This window comes from Canis lupus, chromosome 24, assembly GCF_011100685.1.
Source record: "Canis lupus familiaris isolate Mischka breed German Shepherd chromosome 24, alternate assembly UU_Cfam_GSD_1.0, whole genome shotgun sequence".
Classification (NCBI taxonomy): Eukaryota; Metazoa; Chordata; class Mammalia; order Carnivora; family Canidae; genus Canis; species Canis lupus.
The window spans coordinates 2,930,596-2,939,843 of record NC_049245.1 but is presented as its reverse complement, the minus strand read 5'-3'; the positions used below and the strand labels follow the sequence as shown (position 1 = coordinate 2,939,843).

The 9,248-nt window shown below is 42.4% G+C and overlaps 1 long non-coding RNA gene across 12 annotated transcripts in view; it reads left to right on the top strand.

Annotated features, from left to right (window-relative positions):
- The first annotated feature begins 1,128 nt into the window (after positions 1 to 1,128).
- LOC102152051 overlaps positions 1,129 to 9,248 on the top strand; it is a 46,114-nt gene continuing 37,994 nt past the window's right edge. For 4 of the 12 annotated variants that reach the window (XR_005377481.1, XR_005377478.1, XR_005377477.1 and 1 more), the window contains exons 1-3: positions 1,137 to 1,303; positions 2,382 to 2,557; positions 6,108 to 6,236. This is a non-coding gene — a long non-coding RNA (uncharacterized LOC102152051). Of the gene's footprint in view, positions 1,304 to 2,381; positions 2,558 to 6,107; positions 6,237 to 9,248 lie in introns of all 12 variants that reach the window. The other 8 variants (XR_005377482.1, XR_005377484.1, XR_005377485.1 and 5 more) reach the window with 6 other exon arrangements.

The window sequence follows — 9,248 nt, the reverse complement described above, 5'->3', positions numbered from 1 at the left end:
TTCACATCAGAGAATGTACATTTATGATTTTTTAAAATGTAAAATGCCTTGACAGTGTGAGTACCCTGCTCCCGCAGGGGAGCTATTCTCTGATATGCAGCAGATATAGTCAACGACCTCCCAGCCTTGAAGGGAGGAACGTTGGGGTGGAAAGCCTCCTTTGCCATTAAATGGTGAGACTCTCTCTGTCCCTTTCCCCTGGCCTCCCTCTGGCTTCTCTTCTCTCCTCTGTCTTCCGGCCATGGGTAGTCACCTGCCTTTCGTCCTTCTCTCCAGATATGCTACTTCCTTTCTCATGTAACTGATCTAAACACATGCCCGCCTTGCTGGGAACCTGAACTTGTCATTTTCATGGTAAAAAGCCAAAGTGTGGATTCAGAAGGATTATTTGGAACCTTCAGACAATCCTCCTTCAGAAAGCAGCTCAGATTCACAGAAACAGATCAACAAATCCAATGTCTTCTAGTAGGAACTATCGTTAGGTTTGTTTTCCTAGTTTATAAATATATATGTATATACTTTTCTTCAGTTAAAAGTCTATTTTTCCTGGCTAGTTTCTATTTGGTGATATGACATAATTTTAGTATTGGGTGTTGCTACTTTGAACATTTTTGCATTGACAAAACATTGTCTTAATTTGCTCAGAGGAGCTCTTTATTTCCTTAGAAATGCCTTGTGCGCCTTTTATAACATCCACTTGGTCACGTGAAACCTCTGAGCTCTGTTGCAGTGGAACACCAGGAAAAGAATTACAGATTATAAAAAGAGATACTTTTTGTGGTCCATTTCTTAGTAGCACTGTCCCTTGGTTCAAATAATACAGCAGTGTTATACTGAGCAGGTTGTTAGAATTGGGTTTTCTTAATGTTATTTATCTAAGAATTTTATCTCCTGACATAGATGGATGCCAGAAGGGGGGGTTGGGGTGGCCTGTGAGATGAAACCTAGTGGTTCAGGTGTTGAAGGATAGTGACAGTCCCAGGGTGGCCAATGATAGGAAGCCCATCTGGCTGGTAAAATACGGTGCTAGGCAACTAGTGGTCACCCAGGCAACCAGTGGGGTTGAGGGAAGTCCGTCAAGGGGTGACTGCGGGCCCTGTGATGGGGACTGATGTGCTCACAGAGGCAGGCCATGCAGGCAGGCACTATTCAGACACCCAGGCAGGGGGTCAGCAATGGGGACATCTGCCAGCTGCAGAGACAGGACACCAGTCCATAGGAAGAGCAAGAGAGAGACAATGTTCCTTTAGTGTGAAAGTTACCAAAAAGGAGGTGGACACAGGAGGAGAAGATGTGGGTGCAAGTAGGTGAACTTGAGTGTGAGGTGGGACAAGATTCTTGAGGGCACACAAAACCCAAGGTAGCTTAAGGGTTGCAGAACTATGAAGCTGTTTAAATATTTTCTTAGGACTTCTAAGTTTCCATCCTGGGAAGGCCCATGGTGTGGTCCAAACTATGAAAACAACAGACGGAAGTGGGGAACCAAATGGGGCATATTTGTGCTGGCGCACTTGGTTGGATATTATTGGATTTACAAGCGTGAATTTGAAAGTCTGTGTGTGTGCACAGGACCTGTATGAAAGTGAGAGTGTATGTAGGGTAATGTGGGGGTACAGGTATGTGTGGGTGTATACAGATGTGTGCAGGGATGTGAGTGTGCAGAGAACTGTATGCGTGTGTGTATGCAGGGGTGTATGAGTGGGGAGTGTATGAGTGTGGGCAGAGATGTACATATGCCGGGGTGTGTATGTGCAGGGGTGTGAGTGTTCGTGTATAGCAGCCTGGATATTGGTGGCCAATAACCCCACGTCCAACGGTGGGCTGTGTTTATCAAGAGAGGGACTGGAGGCTCCTTTCATTTTCTCAGAAGACGTTCACCCATGTTTAATTTCCACCTGCCAGATGGGCAAACTGATAGGTGAACTTTGACAAAATAACTTCCTTTGCCCTGAACAGAGGGCTCCAGAGAGGGAAGCCGCAACACATTTTATGTTTGTTTTTGTCTTTCTGGGTCTTCTGAGTATTCGAGACACTAGGAGATTGGAGGTCCCTGTGCTTCAGATAAAGGGGGTGGGGAAGGGGAAGGAAATAAGGTCCTGGTCATCAGAGGGGTCAGACTTCAAAGTGACCTCACACTCAGGTGTCCCTTCTGTGGCCTCACAGAGGTGAGCACCCAGGAGGGTACCAGCGGTGATCGCGCCCTTCTGCTCTGATTTCCTGGGCCAGGATCACCCAGCAGTGGGGCAGCAGCCTTCAACGGTGCGGGTGACTTTAGAATAAATAGCAGGGCTGAACGTGGAAGTCAGTGGGTCCTTTCCAATGAATGGAGCTCTCAGTGTCTCTGGTGCAGAACTGTTCTCCTTTTGTCTCTCTCTCTTTAGGTCTCTGTTACATAAACATCTGGAGGGCTGAGTATCATTTTAGCCATAGTAAATAGCTAATGGAAGAATACATCTTACATTTCCCCACAAAGAGGCAAAATTGTACGCAGGCTGCACCAGCAAAGGAACTGGAAAATCTTTGTGTGGAGTGGATTTGAAGGACAGTCACTCTTCGGGTATGAAACACTTTCCTCTTCTTCTTCCAAATATCTGTGAAGCAATGAAATAATCTGTATGAAGACTCAAGATTCCCTTCCGGATCAATCTGAGTATATTTGTTTTACATCAATGGTCATAAAGAAATAGGTTAAAATGTCTAATGGGCATGAAATTGCTTTCATATAATTTTTCAGACCCTGTTTTTTTCCCCAGTGTATTAAGCAGCCTGACAACTACCAAGCTGCTTATTTCCATATTTGGAATAATTTCAGTTGTGATTTTATGTTAATGTATTTTCTGGAGTTAGGATATCGGCAAGAAAAAAAAGGAAAGGAAAAGAAAGGGAAAAAAATTGTTTCTGGTCAACATTCTGTTCTCAAAACAAAATAAGAGATTCAACGATTTTAAACACTGTTTGGTTATCTACAGCCTCACTACACAAAATGTGGTTCACGGTCCAGTAGTGTTGGCATCCTTGTGACCTTCATAGAAATGCAGAATCTGGGACACTCTCTGAAATACATCCTAAACCAGAATCTGCATTCTAACAAGATCCCCAGGGCATTACAGTGCATATAAAGTTTTTAAAATTTTTATTTATTTATTTATTTATTTATTTATTTATTTATTTATTATTTTAATTTATTAATTCAAGAAACAGAGTGAGAGTGCAAGTGAATGCACGAGCTGGGAGAGGGCAGAGGGAGAAGCAGGACCCCCACCTCTCCCCTGCACAGGGAGCCTGATGTGAGACTTGATCTCAGGACCCTGAGATCATGACCTGAGCTGAAGGCAGACACTTAACCAACTGAACCACCCAGGTACCCTCCAAGTGCATATAAAAGTTTGAAAAACACTGGTCTAAAGACTGTGTCTGGATGCGGAGGAGGGGTCTTTCTTGCAGATTGACTTTATTAGTGCTGGTACAGACTTGTTTCAACTTTCCTCATGTAAGTAGGTAGATGGATGCATAGATAGATCGCATTTTGAACTTAGTTCAATCATTTTACATAGTTCTTTATCTTGTGTGGAAATATCAGGATAAACTGATGCTTCATTCTTTGACCACAGTCGATCAGCAAATATTGATTGAACACTTGCTGTGTGCCAGACACTGTTCTAAGTGCTGAGGACACAGCAGTGGCTGAGACAAAGGCCTGCTTTTCATGTAACTGAAGTGCCAGAAGGTGAAGACAGTCAAACAAGCAAATAACAATGTTTAATAAGCCTTCAGATCAGAAATAAGACAAAACAGACTATAGAAATAAGACCACCCCCCCAAAAAAAGAAAAGACCATAGAAGAAACTTACAGTTGGTGTCTATGGAGATCATTCATAGTTGTCCATAGAACCACCTGTCAGATGGTCCAACTGGACCAAGGGGCAAGAAATGAGCTAAGAAATCTCTGAGTTTTCATCTTGTCTTGAGAGTTTTTAAATTAGTAGAAATCCTCGTTGAGATTTCTATTGCAGGAAACCCCAGGGAGGAATTGAAAGATGGGGAGAGAGCAAAAACTCATTTCCTTGGGTTTGAGCTAAATGTCCATCAACCTTCAGATCAGGAGAGGCTGGGAGGCAGGCAGGGATGATTCATCCACAAGAACAGCTGCTACATCACTGCTGACTTCCAAGTGGGTTCTTGACATCCCAGGAGCAGGTGGCTTCTTCCAGGTTTGCAGCCTAGATGTTACAGGACAGGATGGTGGAATCAACACCTTTATGAAGAAAAAGTAGCTGCAGACTCAAATACCATTTTTAAAATAAGGTTCTGTCAAATCCTAGCTAACTATCCTCTGGTTGGTGAAAAAAATTCCTGAAAATCAATGTTAGCAGCTGCAGAAGTGGGAACTACCAGTCAAGGTAGAGGCTGCTATATATACTGAATTTTTTTCCCAATGGACTTATGTTAGGAAAAAAGATTTCCTGCTGGAAAAATATCTGCTTGGAATTATTGTGTCTGGCTCACTATTATTAGGGTTTTTGTTTGTTTGTTTGTTTTTGTTTTTGTTTTTAGCCAAAGGGAATAAAAGCCATGTATTTGTTTGAAATAAAAGTAGGGTAATGTCCACAAGAGCCATTTTGAATAAGAACTCTCTGAGGTAAGGGGAATAATTCTTACGTGAAGGTAATCAGTGTTTTCCCCACCTGACTTTCCTGTTGGCTTTGAGTATGGCAATCTATAACTCTTCTTCGTCGTGAGCTTAGAAAACTACTTGTTCTTATCTTTGGCTTTTACCACTTAGCTTCTTAGTTGGGGAAAAATGAAAAAGAAACATGTCTTTTTCAATTTCCCAATAAGGTCATTTTAGTTCAGCGCATAAAGGCACGTGTGGATTGAGATGTTTACCTGCCGTTGTGTGGATGGCATTGCCATTTGTAGGTGTGTCCTTTTGTTTGCTCTTGTGAGAAAGGAAGACACTCAAATCAGTGAACATCACTGACTGACTATTCTTCCCTTCTGCAAACAACTATTAAGACAGTGAGTGCTGCCTGAGTAAGATGCTATGGGTGGTAGTGGCAGAAACATAAAAATGTGGCTTCTAATCATGAAGGTGACTCCCTTCTAAGAAGGGAAGCAGGTACACCATAAACCATCAGAGGGTACCACCGAGGAGTTTAGAGAAAACCAGAGAAAGCAAGAAATTCATGCTGGGAAAATAGGGGAGTTGCTTGGAGGAACAGTCACTTTAGTAAAACTTAAAGAACCCGCTGTCCAGGAGGTATCTAGAGCTGCTCACCCATATTTGCTCAGTTACAACAAGGTGTCTACCATCTGGGGGAGATAGGACAGCAAGGGGAAATTCTTATAAATGGGAAGTAATGGAATTTGTTTATAGTATAGGGTTTAGAAAGACAGTTGTGACCAGTGGGCAAAGAGTCTTGCAATCTCAATCTACAAAGGGATTGAAAAGTTTATTAAGTCTACAATGAGGTGCTATTGAAAGTTTTTGAGGAGGGGACCTGACCAAACCACAGAGGAGCTATGCTAAACTAATCTGGTAGTTTTATGCAGATACATTGCGAGAAGGAAGAACTGAATTCTGAAAGATCTGTTGGAATGTGTTTTTAATGCATTCCCAGGAGGTGGTAGTGGGAATGAAAAAGAGGAGGTGGATGTGAGTGAGATGTGGAAGGGTTATCTGCAGGGCCAAGGGGATGAAGGAGACAAGAAGCAAATCACATATAATTTCCAGTCTTCTCGTTGAGAGATGGGTCACTCCATTGATGACAATCAGTCAGTTGAGGTTGGAAGGGGGGAAGGTAATCAAAGTGTTTTGACATGTAGAGCTTGAAGTTCTAAGGGAATATTTATAATGTTTATAAATCACTTTCTATATGTATAAAATATCTATATATAAATGTATAAGTATAAATTTACATATAAAACATTTATAATGTTTATACATTATTGTTATTAGCTATGCTTTACAGGGGGCACCTGTTAAAAGAAATAATAGAATATGACACATTAGGATATACTGAACCTTCCTTCCTATGCTTAGAAAGACTTTCATATTGCCCATCTTTTGATTCACTTTCTGTTTTTCTCTTAAATAATTTGATTAGATTGGTGCAAGGGATTAGAGCCTCATGGTCATCTGGAGTTTTCTCTGCGTGCAGTTAACTGAACCTTTGGTGCCCAGAACACACTTAAAAACTCATGCTATTTCGAACATCACTGGAGTTGGAAGCAAGGTAAGAAGGGTGGCTTCTCTTCTGAATAGGCTCTGGGTAATACAGGAGATGCCACAGAGGCTGTCATTCTTGCCAAAAAGAGGAAAGAAAAGCTCCAGTAGGTGTCATTCACTGAGGATCACATAGGAAAGTGCTGGCGGGGGCAGTGAGATGATATTTTCTAGCACCTATAGTGGTGATGTTTGGAGCAAACCAGTTGGAGGAACCCCAAATATATCTCTTTCTGTCATCTCTGAGTATGTCATAGAGAATCTTACTAACCTCTCTAGGAAATCTGAACAAGTTTAATGTGACACAGTGATGTACGCCTGACTCTTATAAGGTTGCTAAGGGCTCAAATGACTTATTGCGGCTGCCATGAAATACGTGAGAGGAACCAAAGATACCCCTCCCCTTCAAGGTGATGTGACACATAAATGACCAAGGGTCTCTAAGAAAAAAACATTTAAAAGACTATAATATCTCAGAAATATAGGTGTATAAAGAGGATTGAGGTACAGTTCAACCACATTTTGAAGTTGTAAGCATTTTTATGCCTCTGATATGTGACCAGAGGAAGTGCAATCAGATGAGACATCTCAGCAACTTGAAGCAGGCTGTTGTGGTAAGATCTCATGGATCAACATTGGCTGAAACCCTTGAAGCTCATTGAGTCTTTGTTGTTCCTTCTCTGAACCGCTATATTCCCTCTTTATGTTCTAGTACCAGAAAGATACCTGTTGCTTGGTAACTTGATATGCCTACTCCTAAAATCTTGGCAAGTGATAACAAGAAGAAAAAGCATATTTCTTGGAGCTCTAGCTCTTGCCAGGGAAATTTCTGGAACTCCATTCCTCTCAACATTTCTCAACACATGGCCAGGAGGTGTTTCAGCTTTGCCTACCACCAAGTTCTCCCAGTTAAATCATGATACCCATCATCTTCCTTCATCCCTGCTCTGACCCCATTTGGATGTCTGTAGCTGATTATTTTGCTGCCAATAAAGCCACAGAGTAGGAAGGCTGGCTTCCATCACCGAGGTTCCTGCCAAGGCAGCTCTTTCCTATATGTGAGTTCCAGAGGGGCTGGTGCTACTTATTCTTGGCACTACCTCCATGCTTCTGAAACTATGCACGCCACCACCTGGGTTATTCATTTATTTATGAAGGAAATAGTTGTGATTATTGATAACCTACTTGATGCTAGGCTTTGAGGAAGGCACTGTAGATACAGTGACTAGTTCTGACCCTGCCCTTATGGAGCTTAGAATCTGATGTTAGATGCACTCACAAGATAAGCAATGAAAACAGAGGAGACTTTTTAGATTTGAGGTTGGCTGCAAAGATAAATATGAGGTTCCACTATGATATGAGCCTTGTAAGCTACAAGGTTGGGGATTTTAGTCTTTATTCTAAAACCTTTGAAAAGTTTTAATCCAAAGAATGAGAAGATCAGTTTGGGTGTTTTGAGGAACATGCTGCCTCAGAGGGGACTTATAGGTTGTGGGAGGACAAATGGAAATGGAGAGAGCAGTTGTGAAGCTATTAGGATGTGAGAGATAGTGGTAGCAAATGGGGCATGGCCATGGGGGAGACATAGAAGGCCACCAGAGCCCAGGCCCTTCCTGCCACTGCACTGGCCACTGCTGCTTCACCAGAGCCCACCCTGGCCAAGCACCGGATGCCATATTTGTTCTGCACCCATCCAAGGAGATTCGATTTTCCTGCTGTGACAGCCTGAGGTCTCAGCTCCATAGGAGCATTGACTTACACTACCAATGTCTGGTTCCAGTGTGTGCCTGTCAGGTCAGCCCCTCCATCCCCTTGATGTGCCCAGGAGTATTGGAATCGAGAGATGAACACCATTTGGGCTTCAGCCAACTATCTGGAGGTTGGGTGTTCATATTTAGGGAACTGCCTAACTGCATAACTGCTTTGGAAAATGAGCTGTGTCTTGTCGGCACATGGAGATTTCAGAGTCACTATTTGGTAACATTTCCATTACATATAACTAGACAGTTAAACAGATACATTTCAGTACATCCTAAGTGGGGTGGTGGTCCACAGTTTCCATCTAGAAGCAGTCATCTGGCTGGAAGCGGCAGCGGTGGACATGGGGGTCTTGGATGTGCATTTGTATAACACCCTATAGAAGTTTGAGGAAATGGGAGTTGCATATATTTTTTAAAAGAAATGGAAGAGTTGATGGAAATGGCAAGCTGGACTAAAATCTTTCTTTCTTCCTCTCTCTCTCTCTCTCTCTCTCACACGCACACGCACACGCACACACGCACACGCCCACACGCACACACTGCTACCTCCTCCATGACCCGCTTGGAGCCTCTGTTAGAATAAACTTTAAAATAAAACCAAATTCTTCAGCAGCTGTTACTGTAATCTGAGCCAGCAGGGGGCGCGCAAACGCAGTCATGGCCGAGGTGGAAGCCCTGCTGTAATTCTACCGCCGGCGGCGATTCTCTCCCGCACCACCCTTGGGGGTGGGGATGGTTTTGGTGTTTGGCTGTACTTGGATTTAGAATCCTAAAAAGTAATGCAAGCTCTTTTTGCTGTTGGAACTAAAGGCAATTATGTATTATCTCTTAATTGTTTAAAAAAATCAGAAATCAACTAAAGCTTTCAGAACCATTATTTTACAAATTGATCAGAGCAATAACTTAAAGAACGAAAGAAAGAAAAAACTTGTCATGGCTCTCAGCAGACTCATAGCACACATTTGGGGGAAATGATAAAATAATCGTAAATACCACATTCTTTTCTTAAAGCTCGAAAAGGCAATGAAAGAGATGAAGGCAGAAATGATACTTAAGCAATAAACACATTCAAGTAAACGTATCGGTTTCTGTACACACTCCATTCCCATTGGCATCTGAGCATGGATCTTAATTCAAGAGGTTTAACCTACTCCAGGGAAAACGAATAAAAAAGAATGCAGCACAATGCTCGAGGATCTTCACATTTATAGACTGGTGTGAACTCTCTCCCCCATACACTGTAATTTGGGTGACTTTCCTTC